This window comes from Pocillopora damicornis, chromosome 3 (genome assembly GCF_964200805.1).
Source record: "Pocillopora damicornis chromosome 3, jaPocDami1.2, whole genome shotgun sequence".
NCBI classification, from domain to species: Eukaryota; Metazoa; Cnidaria; class Anthozoa; order Scleractinia; family Pocilloporidae; genus Pocillopora; species Pocillopora damicornis.
In genome coordinates, this window is record NC_142672.1 from 14117046 (window position 1) to 14131199 (window position 14154).

General features: G+C 40.0%; 1 long non-coding RNA gene and 1 other non-coding gene across 2 annotated transcripts; one reads left to right on the forward strand and one right to left on the reverse strand.

The window, feature by feature from the left end:
* Positions 1-944: 944 nt before the first annotated feature.
* LOC149048357 (uncharacterized) lies at positions 945-2017 on the forward strand. The gene is made up of 2 exons (XR_016184913.1): positions 945-1075; positions 1121-2017. It is a non-coding gene; the product is annotated as an uncharacterized LOC149048357 (long non-coding RNA).
* Positions 2018-8141: 6124 nt separating this feature from the next.
* LOC113669233 (uncharacterized) lies at positions 8142-11322 on the reverse strand. The gene is made up of 5 exons (XR_016184724.1): positions 11295-11322; positions 9751-9998; positions 9198-9571; positions 8653-8942; positions 8142-8378 (listed from the first exon to the last, which is right to left on the reverse strand). It is a non-coding gene; the product is annotated as an uncharacterized LOC113669233 (transcript).
* Positions 11323-14154: the final 2832 nt, after the last annotated feature.

Genomic DNA, 14154 nt, shown 5'->3' on the forward strand with positions numbered 1-14154 from the left:
TCAGTAAATTCACCAATCACAGAATTGATTACAATAATCAGAGCATCATTCTTAAAAAAAAAAAGTGGAATTTGCAAAGTTGAGGAATTTTTTACTTACACATTGTCTCTACTGCACATATTTGTCCTAAATGCATTTTTTGTTTTCGGAAATTGTTATAATTATGATTAAGTGGTAACAGAACTTTGTGTCGTTCAATTCTGTCTGTAATCATACTCGTGATTGACAAATCGGACTCCGGCTTCGCGGTGGTCCGATTTTGTTAATCACTCGTATTATTACTGGCAAAATTGGACCCCATTCCGTCCTATTACCATATTGATCTTGCCTGTTACGCTGACGTTGTTAGGCTCGTCACGTCACGCAATGATTGCGCGATGTGACGAGCCAAACTATCTTTCTTTTTAAGATGTTCAACCAGTTCTGCTGGTGAATAACATTTTATAGTTTTTTTCAAACTTAACGAAATTCTTTCCGAAAGAACCTGAATAATTTAGGGCTGTAGTTACAGTAAGATCTTCCACAAACCGAGCAATTTCTGAGCAAGTAAATGGTAATTAAAATAAAGGAGATGCAAATTAAAGAGAGAGACCACCGACACATTTCCAGTTGCGATGATAAAGGTGATTTAAAAGGCTTCCAAACAAACTTTAAAGCATTATCTTTACGAGTATCTGTCACAATCTGACATGACACCTGTCAGTTAGTGAGCGCCGGCGTAAGAAAAAAAAAAGCGCATGTACATTCTTGGAACTGACAACGTATCTAGTTTAGCAAGAACTGTCACAACAATTTTTTTACTGGGATACCTGTGGTAGCCCAGTCATAAAATGCCTTTGTTTTTTTGTCGTCTTTTTTTTTTTTTTTTACTGGGATACCTGTGGTAGCCCAGTCATAAAATGCCTTTGTTTTTTTGTCTTTTTACTGGGATACCTGTGGTAGCCCAGTCATAAAATGCCTTTGTTTTTTTGTCGTTTTTTTTTTTTTCCTCCGCCACAAAATGGAAAAATTGCGCAATAGTACCCAGAGGTCATTGGGCCCTCAACACCATGACAACTAACTGTGATCCAATGAGGTGTTCACATACTGATACCATGACAACTAACTGTGATCGAATGAGGTGTTCACATGCTGATCACGCGTGTTATCTTGATGATGATTGACGTTGTCATGCACAGACAGGGCCGGGTCACATGACGAACACGAGATTTTGCTCATGAAACTCTTTAGTCAGTTGTTTTGCATTTCAACGTGTTTGGATTGCGATCTCCTGGAGCATTATAGCGCAAACGCGCAAAATACTTACAGACGCATATACAAGTCGTATTAATCGCGGCTAATCCACACTGAAAGATGTTATTGAGCGGTAATTTTGGAACGGATTGAGTCGCGAACGCTTGAAAGCCATGATGGCCTTGAATGCCTTGTATGCTAAGTATGCCAATGTCTTAGTTGAAAAACGTTCACTTGTTGTAAAAAGCAAAATCTGAAATCTGAAACCAAACTGCATATACTCTATGCAATCTATTGAACAACGCTACTACCGCGAGACTGAAGAACATAACTATATGGGATGCAAACTGCTTGTGAAGAAAGACGACATGTTGGATTCACTTGATGGCAAGGAACGTAGCTACGATAACAGTACGAATGGTATTAATTTCACGATCAGAAAGGTGAATTTTATGTTTGTTTTCATTGTAGTTGTATGGATATTCTTTTTTAATAAATACGTGATCCAAAACCCAGTGTTTTTTTGTGTGTAATGTTGTTATGTTAAATATTGTTTACGCAATTGTCTTGTCACAAGCGGCCCAAGCTCACGTCTCGAGTAAAAGCCAACGATTAATTCATGAACGCGTCACGCGCTGTGTGACTCGGTGTTAAGTTACGAGAGGAACTGCACGTTATAAGGAATAGTATAGGGAACGAAGTATGGTCGATTTACAACGATACATATTTCGAAATATGAACATTTTTCTCATAAAATCAATAAAACTTACTCATACCCTGTGTATCCGTTGTATTTTCTGGCGATTTCTGCCGTTTTAAGCTTGCTTTACCATCACTGTTGTTCACATCATCTACTTTTATTACGTTGATAAAATCTGTACAGACATCACACCAACCAACTCGCGCGCAAAGTAAGAAGACTATATTGAAGGCTTGAAATAATATTGCGATCGATTTTCATCAAGAAATGGGCTAGGAATATTCCACAATAGTGCAAATAATCGTGAAGGCGGATTGCAGAAAAGCGATTGCGTGACGCTCGGTAAGCTGTAAGATGACATATTATTATATACCAGACGTAAAAACTCTTCAGATTCTTAGTCTGCATTTTGTACCCACTTTGCAGTCTGCAGTCTATATTTTGTATCCGGTCTGCAGTCTGCTGTCTGCATTTTTTACTAACAGGTATCCGTGGCACCAATACAGTTTATTTTTGGTTACATTCATTCGCAAAACACACATAATCTCCCACAAAATACCTGTGAGTGAGGTAATTCGACATTTTCGTTCTTTCGCACATTAATATTCTTCTCTCCTTTTGTAAGAATGTAGACATCACTCACAATGTTTCAAGTAATCCACCCACCCTACAAAAAAGGAACTCTTGCACGCATAGCATGCCCATGTTTTGAAATAGGTGTATGCCCTTGGCCAGACTTGAGCGCACTATTTCAGTATACTAGTCCGACACCCGTAGTATCACTACACTTGATTCCAAGGATCCAGTACCATCCAGGTATCCCAGTTACCCTGCTCACAGGGTCTAGTTTGTTTTTTTTTTTTTTTTTTCTTCCGCCACAAAATGGAAAAATTGCGCAATAGTACCCAGAGTTCATTGGGCCCTCAACACCATGACAACTAACTGTGATCCAATGAGGGTGAAGATGTTCACATGCTGATCACGTGTTATCTTGATGATGATTGACGTTGTCATGCATGGACAGGTCCGGGTCACATGACGAGCACGAGATTTTCTTTTGTCGGTCGTTTCGTATTTCAACGTGTTTGGATTACGATCACCTGAAGCGTTATAGCGCAAACGCTCGAAATACTTACAGACGCATACACAAGTCGTATTGTTCGCGGCCAGTCCACACTAAAAGATGTTATTGAGCGGTAATTTTGGACCGGATTGAGTCGCGAACTGTGTATCCGTTGTAGTTTCTGGTGATTTCTGCCGTTTTAAGCTTGCTTTACCATCACTGTTATTCACATCATCTACTTTTATTACGTTGGTAAAATCTGTACAGACATCACACAAACCAACTCGCGCACAAAATAAGAAGAGTATATTGAAGGCTTGAAATTATATTACGATCGATTTTCATCAAGAAATGGGCCAGGAATTTTCCACAATAGTGCAAATAATCGTGAAGGCTGATCGAGGAAAAGCGATTGCGTGACGCTCGGTAAGCTGTAAGATGACATGTTATTATTTACCAGACGTAAAAACTCTTCAGATTCTCAGTCTGCATTTTGTACCCACTCTGCAGTCTCCAGTCTATATTTTGTATCCGGTCTGCTGTCTGCATTTTGTACTAACAGGTATCTGTGGCACCAATACAGTTTACTTTTGGTTACATTTATTCGCACAACACGCATAATCTACCACAAAATACCTGTGTGTGAGGTAATTCGACATTTTCGTTCTTTTCCACGTTAATACTCTTCTTTCCTTTTGTAAGAATGTAGACCACAAGTAATCCACCCACCCTACAAAAAATAACTCTTGCATGCATATCATGCCTATGTTTTAAAATAGGTGTATGCCCTTAGCCAGACTTGAGCTCACTATTTCAGTATACTAATCCGACACCCGTAGTATCACTACACTTGATTCCAAGGATCCAGTACCATCCAGGTATCCCAGTTACCCTGCTCACAGGGTCTAGTTTTTTTTTTTTTCCTCCGCCACAAAATGGAAAAATTGCGCAATAGTACCCAGTGGTCATTGCGCCCTCAACACCATGACAACTAACTGTGATCCAATGAGGGTGAAGGTGTTCACATGCTGATCACGTGTTATCTTGATGATGATTGACGTTGTCGTGCACGGACAGGTCCGGGTCACATGACGAACACGAGATTTTTGCTTAGAAAACTCTTTTGTCGGTCGTTTTGTATTTCAACGTGTTCTGATTACGATCACCTGAAGCATTATAGCGCAAACGCTCGAAATACTTACAGACGCATACACAAGTCGTATTGTTCGCCGCCAATCCACACTAAAAGATGTTATTGAGCGGTAATTTTGGACCGGATTGAGTCGCGAACTGTGTATCCGTTGTAGTTTCTGGTGATTTCTGCCGTTTTAAGCTTGCTTTACCATCACTGTTATTCACATCATCTACTTTTGTTACGTTGATAAAATCTGTAGAGACATCACACAAACCAACTCGCGCACAAAGTAAGAAGAGTATATTGAAGGCTTGAAATTATATTACGATCGATTTTCATCAAGAAATGGGCCAGGAATTTTCCACAATAGTGCAAATAATCGTGAGGGCTGATCGAGGAAAAGCGATTGCGTGATGCTCGGTAAGCTGTAAGATGACATGTTATTATTTACCAGACGTAAAAACTCTTCAGATTCTCAGTCTGCATTTTGTACCCACTCTGCAGTCTCCAGTCTATATTTTGTATCCGGTCTGCAGTCTGCTGTCTGCATTTTGTACTAACAGGTATCCGTGGCACCAATACAGTTTATTTTTGGTTACATTTATTCGTAAAACACACATAATCTACCACAAAATACCTGTGAGTGAGGTAATTCGACATTTTTGTTCTTTCCCACATTAATATTCTTCTCTCCTTTTGTAAGAATGTAGACATCACTCACAATGTTTCAAGTAATCCACCCACCCTACAAAAAAGTAACTCTTGCATGCATAGCATGCTTATGTTTTGAAATAGGTGTATGTCCCTGGCCAGACTTGAGCGCACTATTTCAGTAAACTAGTCTGACACCCGTAGTATCACTACACTTGATTCCAAGGATCCGATACCATCCAGGTATCCCAGTTACCCTGCTCACAGGGTCTAGTCTGCACAAATAGTCAATGACCCTACGGAAAGTATTATTCACTCTTATCGGCGATTAATTGATGTAAAAAGTCTTACTTCTGTTCAGTTAGTAAAAGGCAAGGAAAGTAACTGTGAGTTATTTCATTTTTTTAATTTTAAAGTTGTGAGAATTTGCTCGTTTGTTTGCTGCAATGGCGTGTGTAAATCTGGCCTTTCCTCCACAAAAACTAAATTCAAATGAGGCATTTCAACGAAACACAAGGGAATTTTATGCGGCTCTTTTCTCATTGAATTCCTTCAGTTTCCGTTGTGCAGTTTACTATACAAATGTCCAAATTGAACGGACATGGAAAGACTCACCGAGAGCGTATATTTGTTGTAGAACTGAAAATTTCGCTCGCCCGTTCACCACGAACAAATTTTTTGAGAGAATTCAGATAATAAATGAATGAAAGTACCATCGATTATTTCAATTGTAACCAAATATCTCACCCTATAACTTTCTAAGTACTTTTTGTAAAGGATTAAAATTAATTAGGCGGTTTTTAGATCGCTTGTCAACCAATTTGATGGCGCGCTAAGAAACAATCAGATTGCAAGATTCGTTACCTTGCCCTCTGAGGAAAAAAAATTAATATTTTTAAATTTTTTTCTTAGAGGGCACGGTAGCGAATCCTGTGTTCTGATTGGTTCTTGGCGCGGTCCGTATTTTCGTAACTCTACCCACGGGCAACGGTAACGCTTTCGGGAGTCGTCGAAGACATCCATACCTTCGTTGCCATTTTTAATGAATATATCTCGTTTTCTAATAGAACAGAAATATTGTACATAGCATTCTAAAGAAACAAGGTGTTCCAGCTTCTTGAATAACTATCCATTTGTAGTATCACTCGTCTCATATTTTAAGAACCAGAGAAAGTTTGATAATTTAGTTGAATAGGCCACTTCCGAGTTTTCGTTGTTCAGTGATCTTGTACCGAAATTACGGCGCGAGGACGAGGCTAAGTGCGAAGTCGCCCTATTCGGTATGAAGAGTAAAGTGCCCTGGTGGTGAAAATGAAAGAAAATTTCTCGAAATTCAGTGTGGGAGAGTGAAATATTATTTGTGGGAGAGAGGCATACGGCTAAGTGATGGCGGTAAAGGAAAGAAAAAAGCAGAACTATTCGATTTATACAAGAAAGCTGCAGCTGCCTCTGCTGAAGACCGCAAGAGCTGTTGGAGGAGAAATTACAAACAAGTCCGGACAAATTTCTAGTTCCTAAAATTTTGGATGCTTGGATGCACAACCTCTGTAACTTTCCAGAGTTTTCGTTCGGTGTCCACGTGCAGCCTGGTCAAGCCCGGCCTAAGTTTCTTATTGTCATCACTTAACTTTTGTTTTTTCCTCTCTGATCCGTAGCAAGGGCTTACTGTAATATGCGAAACGGTCTGAACGATAGGAATTGGAAATCCTTTACTTGCGAAATGAACTCAAAATCTATAATTAGAAAAATTGCGAAATGAAAACCTGTGATTTACAAATCGAGAATCCATGAGGTAAACTCCACCGGCCAGAAGGATAAATCAGTCAGTTCGTCACTAGCGTAGATTGCAACACAACTTAGCATATAGTATTAACTACAAATAACATTTGAAACGTAAACTAAACATTTTTCTGATTTCATTCCATCTTTGAATATTTTTGTTGTAAATAAAGGCAACGGCATAAGATAGCTTCTATGTTTTCCAGCTGAGGAGGAATGCGTGACATTTCTAGTTCAAATAAAATGTCATGTCACGCATTTGAATGAAGAAATGTAAAATGGTTTCCGTGTTTACATAGCCTGATGTAAACACGCGGGAGGTTGGGAGAACACGAGATATGCGTAGGAAACCACGACGCGAAGCGGAGTGGTTCCCAGCTTATCTAGTGTTCTCCCAACCTCCCGCGTGTTTACATCAGGCTATGTAAACACGGAAACCATTTTACATTTCTTTTATAAAATAACTAATGAAAGAGGAACGAAAACCGTGTTTACATACGCTGATGTAAAATGGTTTTATGGCCAATCAGAGCGCGCGTACTATTTGAATTATTTCATAATTATTCATCGTAAACGCTGGAGTGAATAATTTGCAAAGTACACCGCGAAGATTTTCCTTTCGTTCTTTCTCGAGTTGTCATTATTTGCAAGGTTATGTGTGTAATCACGCTGGTAGTGAACTAACCAATTCATCCTTGCCGTTGGTGACCTTAAGTTTTCTGTAATTCTATTGGTGTAAATTACAGATCTACACATTTTCCATTACGAAAATTACAGAGTTTGAGTTCATTTAACAATCTACAGGTTTCAATTTCGTTTCACAAACTACAATAAGCCCTCGCTACGATTCAGCAACAAGTAAAACTACGGTTAAATAATGACATCAAAACAAATGTGGCACAAGAGCTCTGGAATGTTAGATAAGTGGCACGCCCAAGGATTAAATATTTTTGGTCTTGAAATTTGCCCTCACTTGTTTGTAATTTCTCCTCCAACAGTTTGCCTTTTGCGGCAATTTTGATCTGCTTCATTGCTTCATTATTCATTACTTTAAAATTAGAGAAATTTTCGCTCGTTTTCTCTACCACTGCACTTTGGTCTTTATACCGATGAAAGCGCCTTCGCACTTAGCCTCGTCCTCGTTATTTCGGTACAGATCACTGAAAGGCGAGAACTCGGAAGTGGCCTATAGCACCGCGTTCGCCTCCTATCGAGGTCGCCCCTACTTTATACCGTGTTCGGCGCCACACTTTTCGAGTTTGACCCCACCAAGTCTAGTTTGCCCCCAGATTAAGTAATGTCTAAATGAGTTGCTTTCTGTCGAAAATTACAAACAAGTTAGAACCAAGACAAGTGTTGAGTGTTAATTGAACGACGGCCATTTTGAAAGTTAATATGGGCGTGGGAACTGGGGCGACCAGAAACGACAAATAAATTAACCGGAAACGACTATGATAGCAGTAATGTTTCAAAATGGTCAAAGAGTGAAATACTTAACTTTCGTTGATTGTGACTTTTAAAGATTTGGTGGCTCCAAAAGGAGCCTTTTATTGCATTTGATCGGGCCCACAATTGGGTTGTTAATCATCGCGCGGTCTGTAGAGTTCAAAGCAGGCTCGCAGCAACTACCTCGCCGTCCGATCATCGTTCTCGTACTGATCCCACAGGCTAAATATCTTTGCTTGCAGCTGCCGGCACGTTCGTCGCTGGAGTCTGCACAGTTTATGCTCCGAAACCATTCTGATTTGAAGGGTCGTCAGGCGGGTCTATTCGTGAGGCAGCTGGATCAGCATATACAGGGGAAGCTGACTTTTTACCTGAGGTGAAAATGAGGAGAATATATATAAAAATATAGCAATAAAACACGAACTCGAAAGGAGAAATTGATGTGCGACAAAACCGAGAAACTACTCACTCGCACTGAGGCAATAACCTAACGAACACTAAAATCAACACCGCTGATGCATTCCGGCGGCCATCGCGTCCGCCGAATTAAAGCGAGTGAAGAATTAACGGTAGCTAATCTAGCGACACAGGCACGCAGACGAAAGGCGACACCGTAGCGTAATGACAAGCAAATGGTTAGCCTACCTGCGCCCGTCTGTTGAGCCCGTTGTGCCATCCTTCCACGTCGTTGTTTGTCCGGATGGCTCTTAGGTAAAAACTCCAACATGACGGCGGCCGGGTGTTGGTGACGATCCAGTTCTGTTCTACGTAGTTGGCAAAGGCTTTCAGCTAGTCTGTATTGGCCTTTCTTTTCAGCTTGAAGAAAGCTTCTAAAATGGCGCCGGCGGAAAGAAATGGTAGGGACATGAACTTGCGAAGCAATTGGTAAGTTCCCGGTCGTGATGGTATGACAACTGTAGGCCAAGTTCTTGAACCTGAAACAAAACAAAAATCAGGTATTCAATAAAGAGACTTACGAATTGTAAAAATAATCTTCAGAGACGAGAATTCCTTCGTTTGTGACAAGATTATAGTTCAGTTCATTTTTTCAGGTTTTGAGCTTTAATCGTAGTAAACAGACTTAACATTTCGATATCTAGAGCTATGTAAATGGTCAAATGTACTTTCGTCTACTCTCTGACTACTGACAGACATAACATCAATTACATTGAACATTTAATTTAACATACCTTTCTCCATAGGGCTTGTGTCCAATGAAAGCGACAGCCCTAGATCGTCACTACCGGCATGAGTTTTCGGAGGACACTCCACACTGCTCTTTCGTAATCAGGCGTGATTCGCATCACGGATGGTGTTCATGGCAGCAACTCGAATACAGCCCTCATCAGGGCTTTATAGTCGCTTTTCTTCCTTCCCGACATGATCGCAGACAGGAGCGGAACCTGCTTCGCACAGGAATCACTTCGAACGAACGCGTTGATGGTTAATAGCTGGCTAAAGGGGCTTCGAAAAAGTTTGAAAGTACCGTCGATATACTAAGCCTTGGCGTTGCACAACACCTCTACCTGTTGCTGGCGAAGATAAGGTGACGACGCCCACGTACCTATAAAATTAAACAAAAAGAACAACAAAACGTCATTCTAACTGCTTAAGATATACGATAAATAGTACAATAAACGCATGCAACTATAACACTTGATAGTGAAAATACAAATGAAGTAGTTGCATGAACTTTTTAACTTCACTTAAAAGTGCCCAGCACATTGACTGTAGAATACTAACCTTAATATGTCCACGGAGAGAGTTCTCAGGGATGTGCTCGAGTTGCAATTCAAACTCGAGGTCTACAGGATTTGCTGGTCTCAATCGCTGCCGAAGGTGGTTGGCTGCTTTGGCCAGGTTTACTGGCTTTGGAAAACTGGGGCAAGGATCATCTGTCAGCCCCTCAATTGGTACCTCGTTAACGATTGCAGACGCCGGCTTAAACAAATTTGTGACAGCCTCCTTTTTCGTCTTTACAATAATCCGGGCTGCTAAGCAGACAATCTACAATCTACAAGTTCAGCTGGCCCCTTCTCAACTACATTAGCTCTACAGACTTTACCCTATGGAGAACATAAAATGCAACAATCAGATTATGAGGCCAACTACAGCGAGTAGGCGCATAATCTGATGATAGCGCGGTTTGCATCTTTTCAAGCCTGGTTGCTATGATCACATTTCGGGTGATCATATCACGTGTGATCACTACAACACAGTTCGTGTTCGTTAGATTAACCGAGGTTGTTTCGCATATTTTCGAGTCCGAATAATAAATAAAACAATTTCGTTTGTTTCATGATCCCACTCAGAGTATCTAGTTGATTACGCTAACCCAGATCCCACGCAGATTCCACTCAATTGCTGAAATTCAAAATTATCCTCGTTGACTTGACATTCAGCACGTTCTTGAGCGATTTGGGTAAAATTTCCGCACAGCCCCATACTACATTATGCATTCAGTTCTTGGATAGAGAAAACAACGAAAAAAAACAATATGTTTCCACTGGGAAAACATTTGTTTTACAATAGTGTGGAGCTGTGCGGAATTTTACCGCGATTTGCGTCGCACACAAATAAACTAATCTGGACTTTATTCAATCTAGGGGCGAACTCGACTTGCAGGGGTTGAAAAGTGTGGGGGCGAACACGGTATAAGATAGGGGCGAACTCGATAGGGGGCGAAAGCGGCGAGTTTCAAAGTACACTTCGACTCAAAATTCAATTTGCATGACAGAAGTAGTCTACTGAAATAAACAAGACAGAATGAAGCTGACGGCATTCACTTCGAATAACACGTGAATATGAAGGAAACGGTACCAGTTAATTCGTGGGACAAAGCCCACGCATTTTTTTGAGGTAAGTGAACTGGTTAGAACGAAAGTAAAAAAATAAACCTTATTGTTGAACAATGAACTGACTGAGGGATTTGAGGGCCGTGTGATAACGAAGTCCTACCGAAGTTTATCCCCTAGTTAGCACTTCAAGCCCAAAAAGGCAAGTAGAAAAATTCCCACTAAAACACAGCAAAATATCAGATTAACCGGAGATGATTGAGGCAAGACTATAACCGTTGTGAAGACAAATGCCTACATACTATGTACGACAAGCTCGGAGAGCAAAAGGCCAAAGATGGTTGTGAGCTATGACTTGGAAAATCCACCTCAACCTCCGAAAAAAAAAATTCGCCGAAGATTGTCGTAAGAGCAACTCAATCCTGAAGCTGGAACATTTTTTAAAGCCTTATGTCCTATGTGACTGCAAAGAGAGATAAAATACAATATTACTTGACGTGATTTGAAGCTTGGGTGCCATCTCGAACTTAACGCAATTTTACTTCAAAGTTGAAGTGAAGTAAGATCAAATTCTAGACTACCTTCTATCATCGTAACGAATGTCTCACGACCGTCGCCAGATACAACTTCGTGATTCATAGAAGTAAGACATCAACATCTTAAGACTAACCTTAAAGGTTTGTAGTCTCATGTGCACATCTTGATCGTTAGTGATTCAAATCCCATACCTCAAGTTCTCGGCCTTTTTTCGCGTTTTGTTCGCACTTTGATTATTAAAATATTCTCTTTCGAAGAGCCAGCAAACTCCATGAGTATCCAGAGAGTTAGAAATGGCGATAAACTTAGCATACTCTTTCATCCCTCTTCAAACTGAACTAAACTGAGTTGATAACGTAACTTGGCCACCGTAAAGAGTTTTGAAGCTGACGTCTCTAGCCCTTCGTCATCCACTCTGACGAAGGGCTGAGGCTCGAAACGTCATCTTCATAACTCTAATACTAAATTATCCTGTTATACACTCCCACCGACGCAGCATCACAGTATCTTTAGAAACTTACCACCGATTATAATCACAGGGAATTGGAAAATATAGCATTCGTCCGGAGTAGTTTCGACTGTAGGCAGAACGAATAAAATGGGGCTTTATTGTCAAAATGTTCGCCGGCCGCAACAAAAGAAAACCCTGCGATCTAATATATCAAGTTTCCAGTGAACCATTTCTCCGTTCTAATGTAAGCGTGATAGGAGAGATAAGACTTCGAGTTCAAATTTTCTTTAGTGTGGTTTGCATGCGTCTGGATGGGGCTTTGGGCTAAAATTAATCGAATTAAGCAGCCGGGCTAAAACGAAAACGAACAAACAAAAGCAAGACAAAACAGAACGAAACAGAAGGATAAATATATGGCAAGAAAAAACTAACTAGCCACATGTAACTTTACAAAACGCTTGTTTGACTTCGTGTCCACTCTGCGTCATCCTGAAGAGGTATTTTTACCTGTAAATCGCAACCTTACTCCATTTTATATTTACAATTATGCTTGTAAGTGCCCAGAATCTGAATGAATAAACGAGTCTCGATGCATGTGGCCACAAGCTGTGTCGCATCTGAACAAGCGCGCGTTAAAACGACAGTGCCTCACAATTCGTGGCTCGTTTTAATTTCTTGTAGTGATATGTATATCAATACTTTAGTAAATTACACCGCATGACTCTGAACTTATGCTTTTTTTGTTTAACATGTTCTTCGCTTTCCTCATTTTTGTGGCCAAATTCTTTACTTATCTTGTAATGTTGCCCTTATTAGTCATACTGGCGAGCTACACACTCGATCTTTCAACGAGAGTGCCGCGGTATTTACTTCACACAGATAACTGCAAAATTAGTATACTTTGTTTCAACCCAGCCACTTCTCACCTCTTCATTCGACTGGGTTTTCCACTAATGTGTGACTTTTTCTTTTAGTATAATGCCACTTTTTGATATTCAAGCATCAATTAACAATTAACATCGTTGAGAATTGATTGGGAAGTAATTACTTACCAAGTTGCTCAGGAAAATTGGGCCACTTATTTAAACGAGATCTAACCCAAACCGGGGTTTTACGCAAGCAGTGGGCCTCGGTGATTCTCCATAAGAGGGTTGATTTCATTTAAATAGATGTCCGTCTACTTTTAGGTCTCGGCCTGTTGACACTGTTTACAAAAAATTGATTCTTAGATAAAAGGTTCGGCCAAATTGAGGATGGCTTAGAACGCTGTTTTGTTAAACGACGGCTAAACTTTGTTTAAATAACCGGCCCATTATGTTTCAAATTTTTTTGAAAATGATACAGATTTATTTGCATCCACAAGGGACTATCAAGTGCTATAGCAGGTAGTGAAGTCTGAACTAAGCAAAGTGGAAAAAAAAATTGTAGCATCAACAAGTTATCTATAAATATGAGTGAAATGAGTTTCACGAAAATAAGATCTGCAAGACATATAGATGTGGTGATTGACCTGAAAATAAGTACTATCAACAGCTCCTTTTACTTGCTGAAATGCAAATGTAAAGCACCGTGGTGTCATAAAAAAAACAATACTGTAACTTTGAAATATCACATCTCATCAATCTGCTTTTGTATATCTCGTAAAGCAGATGATAGTGAATTTGAGGCCTGAGAAGGGCTTTAGATGGCAACAGACCTTGTTTCTGTTTTTTCAGGTTCAGTACCCTTTTCTTCGCGATTTCCTTTACATATTTGGGAAGACTTATCGATTTCTTCTTCGATACTGAAAACAAGTAGCAAACATGTCCAACATGTTCCATATTTTATGCTATTTTATGTCGTACTCCGTTATATTTGCATTTCAGTACCTCACACGGCCTTTACAGTGCCTTCTTTTCTGTTTTTTACGGCCCAGAAAATAAATATAATGATTCACTTCTACTACACGTCTTTGACAGCAACGACAGCAATCCATTGTTCCATGAAGAACAGCTTCCTGCTGATTGATCCCTTCCGTAAATCACCTCTTGTGTGGAGTTTATTGTTTTCCTATCAACCAGTCAAAAAAATTGAATCACTGACAAGGAGCCAGAATGACTCTGGGATCTAGATTGACTCAAAATCCAAATCCTCATAGTCTTCCAGAAACTATTCACGGACGGAATTCCGTCTAATGTAAATTTAAGGACGGTAAACCTTTTCAAAATCGTAACTGATATAAATTGTCCTCGGTAAGACTCACGGGTAAGTGAAACTTAGGGAGTTTGCTTAGGGTTAGCTAACCTTAATCCTAACCCTAACCATTAATAATGATTTCAGATATATGAAAATTCATATATTTGCACTGTGCTCATCACAAGCTCC